The 8548-nt window shown below is 38.8% G+C and overlaps 1 long non-coding RNA gene across 1 annotated transcript; it reads left to right on the top strand.

The window, feature by feature from the left end:
• Positions 1–4251: 4251 nt before the first annotated feature.
• Positions 4252–8548, top strand: LOC139464443 (uncharacterized). Its single transcript, XR_011653106.1, has 4 exons — positions 4252–4339; positions 4447–4516; positions 7284–7349; positions 8399–8548. It is a non-coding gene; the product is annotated as an uncharacterized lncRNA (long non-coding RNA).

The raw sequence follows: 8548 nt of genomic DNA on the forward strand, positions 1-8548 counted from the left end.
TATTTTTTATTTTATTTTATTTTTTGGGGGTAGGGGGGCTGGGGGCAGACAAATATACATATTCAACAGCCTGAATGATAATTAGATATGTATTTCAACAGTTTATCTTTTCCCATAAAATACTGACACCAATTTCATACGGTTTACACCATCATTTCCCTCTTAAGAACAAATCAACGAAAAGGCCACACGGTCTATCCATATGCTTACAAAGACATCTGACCCGTGAATATTCCGGGGTAGAATAGGTCTTCAGCAACCCATGCTTGCCGTAAAAGGCGACCAACGGGATCGGGTGGTCAGGCTCGCTGACTTGGTTGATGCATGTCATCGATCCCATTTGCGTGGATCGATGCTCATGATGTAAATCACTGGTTTGTCTGGTCCCGACTCGATTATTTACAGACCGCCGTCACATAGCCGGAATAACAACCAACCAACCAACCAACAAAGAGATCTGGATTACAGGCTGTAGGATGAATATATTATGTATGGTAGAACATAACAACCAGAAACTCTACTATTTTAATGTAAACCTTTTATGCAAAATAGAAACATATTACTTACACATCACACCTCGTACCTCTGTTATTCAAAGAAAATGTATATCTAATTTTAGGAATAGTCCAAGATTATACAGAAATCATCTTCAGTTGTTTTTTTCATCCACAGATTTATGTAACAGCCCTTTTGATGATGTCTTCATTGTTGGAATAGCATTAAGTATACGACACGTGGATTATGAGAGTGGAAACATTGTAGAAATTTATAGTTCATCAGAGACAAAAGAAACTCGCCTCGGTGTTGTAGTTATGTGGTGGTTAACACTGACAAACAGTGACAATAAGTAAGGATAAGATATATGTATGAACAACTCTTTATTACAATTAGGAGCGACGTTTTGGTGTAGGTTCTAACACCGTTATCAAGCAAGTGATGTATAGAGTATGATTGACAAGTATATGTACAATTGTGAGTGAGTGAGTTTTGGCTTTACGCCGCTTTTAGCAATATATATGTACAAGATAGGAGGTAGTGTTTATAGAGTTGAGTAGATTTAAGATGCAGTTACACTGCTGGAGTGGAGAAGCCCGTTATGTACACAGGGTAAAGCATATTGGCCGGTGATAAGCCTGTAATATAAACAAAAGGGTGAAGCCAGTAATATAAACAACAAAAGGGTTATGACTGATCGGTGTCTTCTAAATGGCTCTCAAAGAAGTTAGAGTGACAATAAGTTAAATCGTGGTCACAGTTGATGCAAGATAACATGCTTCTAATCAGTATTGATTATGTGAGGCAGATGGAGACTTCCAGCACAAAACGGACACACGGCATTTGTCTTAGCGTCGTTTAAGAACAAGATTTGCAATGTTTACTTATGAATTATTCAAAATCATCACGGTTTGAATCAAAAGGAACGATTTCAAACGAAATCAAAAGGAACACATTTTTTATTCGTTACAACAGTAGTTCGTTACAGTTCGTTTTGTCCTTAATGCTCATGTACAAGGATTCCTTTCACGTACAGGGGGTAAGTTTTACGTCGCTTTTATTGACTTCTCGAAGGCGTTCGATTCCATACACCGTAACCTTCTTTGGAGTTTGCTTTATAAACGGGGATTAAGTACAAAAATGGGTAGAATGTTGCAGTCAATCTACAAGGACGTTAATACAAGTGTAAGGTCTAACAATCGTATGTCTGAGGCATTCGATTGCCCTTTGGGTGTCAGGCAAGGCTGTGTACTTAGCCCGTTCTTCTTCCAGTTTTTTTATAAATGAAATAGTTCTTGAGATGGAAGAGGAGTGTCCGTTTGGTGTACATCTCCATCCAGACATTATCCACATCCTGTTACTTCTATTTGCAGATGATTTGATACTCGTTGGTGATAGTGTTTCTAACCTTCAGAAGAAACTACGCGTCCTTGAGAATTTTTGTAACACTCGGAAAATGTCAGTTAATATGTGCAAGACCAAAGTTGTTGTATTTAAAAATGATGGTTGTTTGTCACGTGTCGAAAAGTGGTTTTACAAAGGGAAAAGGGTTGAAGTTGCTTGCGGTTATACTAACTTGGCTTTGTATTTTAATAATAGGTTTAACTGGATAAAACTCTTGATAAGATTGCCCTGCAGGCGAAAAGGGTATGGATAACTAACCTGAGATGTATACATTCACTACAACCTTTTCCACCATATTCCTACTGTATGGTGCCGAGGTCTGGGATTTTGAAAATGTTGAAACATTGGAAACTGTGCAGTTAATCTGCTTGTAAGCGGTTTGGTGGCTTAAAAGTAACCGCGTCAAACAATGCTTTATTGGGCGAGTGTGGCAGATACCCTATTCGTGTATATGCTTTGACTAGATGTGTGAAATATTGGCTGAATATACTAAAGATGCCAGACTTCCGTTTACCAAGAAAGTGCTACAATATGTTGTACCTGTATGATGCACATGGTCGTGTCAACTGGGTAACTAAATTAAGGAATATTAATTGTCTTTGTAAACTTTGGTTCGGAAATGTATGGAGGTTCCAAATGTATGGAAACCGAAAGGTTTTTCTTAATGTTTAAACAACGTTTGAAAGACAATTTTCAGCAGATGTGACATAGCGAACTTCTTGCAAGTTCAAAAATGTCATATTATGCTTGTATTAAAACTTATGTTAAATGTGAACCTTATATGTCATTCTTAAATTCGCAAAATTGAGATTGGACGTCATTATAAAATCCAAAGAAATTTAAGAAAATGCAAACTTTGTAAATTAGACTGCGTTGAAACCGACTACCACTTCCTGCTTATTTGTCTACGTATGTCAAGTTACGGCAACTATATCTCAAAGCAAAGTTCTATTGTCATCCTAACGTCCATAATTTTAATATGCTTCTGTCATCACCAGATACATATATTATTACAAATCTAGCAAAATATCTATATTATGCAAATGAAGTAAGAAATGCGAAACTGAAAGCTTAAAACCTCTCTGTACTCAACTTTTGTAGACAAAGGCCTGTGGCCTATATGTATTGGAAATAAAATGAATGAGTTCGTTATAAGCATGTATACAGCTTATATACAGCAAATGGCCGGGGCCAAAAAGCGGTTCGTTTTATCCGTCAGTTCGTTATAAGCGTGTTCGTACTGAACCAAAAAGAATTCTCAATAAGAGGTCTTAATAGTACGTTTATATAAACTCCGAATCTTAAACAAATGCAGGGTAGTTGTGTCTCTTTTGTTACTTTTAAGAAGTGACTTTTACTTTGTGAGTATGAACCTTCAGAGAGTGAGGGCCAAACTGTATGAACGTCGGAACATACACGGAATGAAAGTTAATTCTTATATTTCTTATCACAGTTTTTACCTCACATGATATATACCTAGATCTATACACAATTATATTTACTACGTGTGGCGTCATGTTTACACTAACAGCCATACAACAACCGGCTATATCGCGGAATAAAATAGTTCCTCAAGAGGAGATGTTACATGAACGTATGTACGAACAACTTGCTCTTCTGAAATATCTGGCACAACACATGTATTCGAACAATATCATCAATTAGATGAGAGAGGTCTGTTACGAACTACCTCAGGAAGTCCGTCACAATGACAGCGCGTCGTAATACATTTACATCAAGTACAAGACGTCAAAATGGCCGACACGATAGACGTGACGGGAGAGATTGTTTTTGAACCTGTGGCGGTTACATGTTTTTGTCATCATTGATCAACTGGCCGATCATTGAAAGGTGATTAGAGATGTGTCAAATAGACACTAAGGTAATTCGTCGATTGCTGTAAACTATCGCTGCCAGCCTAGACACCGATCGAGTAAACACTACGATACTTTGGATGTGAATTTCTTCGTTTTGTTCACTAGGATGGGTCGTAGCGGGTATATTCGTGAACGATCATGCAGTCAAACACTCTTACGTTTCTCAATGTATAGTAAAACGCTTAGTTCGAGATCAAAGGGTCTAAATGATCAGAAAGAACGCTTCTGCATGTATTCATGCTAGGGAATTCCCAGGGATTTCCCCAGAAATGTGTAAGTAGTTCGTCAGTGTTTGTCATTTCAAGAACACAGTCTTGTGAAAAACGTACGAACGTCAAATTGTGTCATTCATACACTTATGAACGTCAATTTCGCGGTCATGTGGCCGACGTCTCGTCCAACGTAAAGGCCGTGAATCGTGTAAACGTCAATTTAAAAAGTATATACAAATTACAATTGATTGTCATACGTTGATGTATGTAACATGTGTCACTCTCTCACTTGAGGCTTGTTGATGCTGACGACAGTACGTGCAGCGTGAAACAGCCACTGAAGACGGAATGGTCAGTCAGATTCATACTAAATGTATTCTAAACTGCAAATGTTAATGTATTAAAAACTACATAATTATATAATTCGATAATTCATTAAGCATATCCCTCTTCACCAGACTGCCAAGCTGACAAGGATTGTGATGTATCTGATGTTGGTTGTAACAATGGTAACGCCAGACGTTGAAGGTAGGTTTTATTTTTACCTAACTATACTCTAACACAGAATTAGGGGATATTCGAAAATATAGAAATACAAAGAGATGTTTATCGATGGATACAAACAAGGAAGGACAACATGTTGGCGGTGAATTTCAAGAGCGCAGATAACCAAGAAAGACGAAGGGGTCAGATGTAAAAATATCAACGTTTGAGATGACGTGATATGGATCAAACATTCGTTTATGCGGCGAGGGATGTCAAATCAATCTCCCTATGACAATTTGAGGGAATCTTGTCCTTCTTCCTTCAGCGCCTCGCTCATTTCGGCTGACGTAGCGGGTGTCCTTTGACGTCGTTGTACACGTCTCCCGATCATGTCCCGGACGTGATTGGTGGCTGGGAATTGCATTCTAGTAGTATTCTGCTGCTTGAGGTTGTCAGTTACGATACGTGCAGGGTGGGCACGAGTTATCGTGTTGAAAGGCAAACGGCACAACATTTGGCGCCGCCAGTTCCCGTAGTACTGTCTAGTGAACCTTTCATGGCCATGTGCGGTGGCGTTCTGGCAGTCATAGTGGTCACCTCCAATATCATTACAGTCCCATCCCCAAATCTGTCACGTTGCATTACATTACGTTCACATGATGTTCGTTATGACATCCACACGTTCACGGCTACCTAGAAAGTTCAGAGAGAATGTGGACACATCTGAAACCATTATATGAGACCATCTGCGATTCCCCCTGTTTCTACCCTCTAAGCGACATTGAATTCTAGCTAGAATATGTCGATTCCTTTATCGGTAGAAGAACAAGTGGTCACCGAGCATCCAGATTAGCTAGTAACTTGAATTGCGGTTACCTGGCGCAAGTGAACACCGAGTTAATAGGGTGTTTGGGCCCGATTTCGTAAAGCCTGATTTCTGATTAATATTTCATGGACTTGTATTGCTAACCGAGAGCGACCTTTACATTTAGTGTTTGCAGAAATCTGTTCCAATGTCTGCAAATCACAGACATTGAACATATAGGGCACCACTCGCTGAGTTCGGAATTGGTTCCATTTGTTTCTTAATTTATGCTTCTTCTGGTGACCATATGATGTAACATTTGTATATTACATCATTTCTTCTTTGGACCTGTAGCAGCCTCCGTGATATTGTGGATATAGTGTCTGACCGGAAAGTGGAAGGTCGATGGTTTCGATCCAATGGCCGCGTCATTTCAAAAGGCGTGAAACGTAATTGTTACCCTGCCAAGTGCTGAGCATTAAGGGGATACAACTAGGACTGGTCGGCTCGGAGTCTGTACACTGTGTCTGAGTGGATTTATCCATGTTAAACTGCTTCAATACATCTCACTATAAAACCGACATGAGCGAGGACCAGTACAACAGACACACACACACACACACACACACACACACACACACACACACACACACACACACACACACACACACACACACACACACACACATGTGCATGCACGTCGCTACATGAGTGAAATAATATTGAACGCATGTAAATCCATTTCAACTCACCTCCTTAGATCTTCTCCCTCACAATTGGTTGAGAACCTAACATTTTTCTGATTTGAGATTTGCATTTGTAGTTTAATTATAGCTGTGGTAATAGTGGTATTAACAAAAGCATCACTGATAAAAATGAGCAGGAATTATATTTTTCAGTCATAGTAAAATGAGAATGAATGAACTTAGATTCACATCAACGGGGATAAATAAAAACATTGTTAAATTTCCTTTTGTAACCCGATTGGGTGAAGTCTGTAATAACTGCAATATGAACCATAAATCGACTTGGGTCGAGCTACGGATAACCGACATGATGGATCCAAGGACTTCAAGATACCGAAGTGTCGCTGCAGATGATTAATACATCTTGTACATGGAAATGAATCCCTGGTCGTCATATCATATAGATTTATCACGTGGACCCCCGTTGTGAAGACACAGCAGGGGACGACGTATACACTGACGCCATATGTTGTACTGGTTCTCCTCGTTTTATTTGGTATGATTGCCTAACTGTGAGCCACGTCATTCATGACAGGTGACACTTTCTTTTTCAATCACGACTTTATCGCCATGTTTCACACCCTTGTGAACCACACTGTCACGTGGCACACTTATATTGGATACAATATTTTATTTCATTTCTAAATTACCTGTATTTTTATGTGAATATGATACACAAATAATGCCATCAGCTCAGTAGATCATGACATAGATACATGACTAGAGCAAGGTCAAAACAATGAGGCTACTTGAAATGTGACTGAATGTGCTTGTATATCGCAGTCAGTTATGATTGAGTCTTTTTAGAGCTGGTACAATACAAGTGACATCCCGCATATGGGAGATCGAACATGGAACTTCTTCGTGACGAGGAAACGCTTTAATCGCAGGGCATACTCCAACCGTTTGTGACGTTCTGCGGGGCAAAATGAAGCAAGTATTAAAGACGTGAATGTGTTTTTTCGCCGCTTGTAATCCTATTCTAGCAAATTCACGACGATGGATTCCAAAAATTGGACCTCACACATTGTACCAAAGTGGAATATGAACCCGGGACTTTAACCACCAGACAACCTCAAGGAACGAAAATAATAGTAACTAAAACAAATATCCTCAAGTCTATATGAAACAGATATTGTTTATTATGGTTTATGTTTATAGTGTTTATTTTTGTGGAAGTAAAGCTGTTATATACACGTTACTTCAATGTTAAGCCGCTCGACAGAATACATGTAGTTTGTGTTTTATTTATTTCCAGGCATTTGTTCCTTACAATGCCCAAATGGGCAGATCTGTACGCCCACAGCAACTGGTGAAGTGTGCTGTAAGTTTTACCTAATACATTCACTCGTTTTAAAAAAAAGTTTATTTTGATCGCCGGCAGTGATTCAATAGTACGCGAATCATAGCGAATATATTTGTAAATCTTTATCTTCACAGAGGGCTTTACTTTACATAATTGATATTTTCATAATGTAAATATTGATCTTGCTTGGTCGTATCAAAGAAGACATCACCAGTAATATGGTGAAACACGGAAACATACAGGCATGAATTTAGTACAAGGATGAGTGAGCGAACAATGTAAGTCAAATGTGGGAGGAAAGCCCAAGGTGACGCATAGACTTGATGTTTACGGATCCTGCTTTGTCTAAGGGACATAACTCGGCATAGTAAATTTCGATGCTTGATACCACTGAACCATTCATGATTCATTACAATTACATAAGGCCTGGAGACAACAGACGGTATCAACAGCACGATATTATAATCAATTGATAAGGAAAGAATAGTTTCATGTTCACGTATGTAAATGGTATGAAATGCTCTTTGAGACTTTCGCATTTAAATACACCATAAAATCCTTTTTATAAAGGGTTGTTGTATAAACACGCACGTGCACCAAAATAATATGGTGTATGATGGTATGTAAATAACAAGGTGTTTGTAGAAAACTGGAGTGCGAATTTAACCATGCAAGAAGCATTCGTAAAATATATTACATAATCAGATAGCTGCATGGTCTATTTTCTTTTGCTGTCTACTTTACAAGTACATTTTACGAATGCTTCCAGAAAAGCCAAGGGGCCACTCCTGTTTTCAACTGACAACTTGTTATTTAGATATCAGGTTTTGGACAAATGTGTTTCCATAATTAAAATGGGGCGTGTTAGTTGCAATTTGGTGGTGGTGGGCGGGCACTGTTACTACCGCTTTAAGCAGGTAATAATGGTCTATGACTAACAGACAACAAATCATACGTCAGTACATGTGTTGACTATGTTATTACGACGTAGCAGTAGTGATGAATACCGTGTTTATCAACTGCATTTGTTTACATTGAATTATTTTCGTAATTTTCTTTGTTTGCAGTACCAATGGGAGATGGAGACTCCAACACCGGTTTCGGTTTTGGAAACGGAGGAGGATTTTCGGGCCGGAAATAACAGTGTCGAGTGGTTTCTTCTGTGCAGGCAGAACGGTCATGACCCTGATGGCTTGATAGTGTTCAAATAAAATGAA

Source organism: Haliotis cracherodii, unplaced genomic scaffold (assembly GCF_022045235.1).
Source record: "Haliotis cracherodii isolate W230 unplaced genomic scaffold, xgHalCrac1.p SCAF_17, whole genome shotgun sequence".
Lineage (NCBI taxonomy): Eukaryota > Metazoa > Mollusca > Gastropoda > Lepetellida > Haliotidae > Haliotis > Haliotis cracherodii.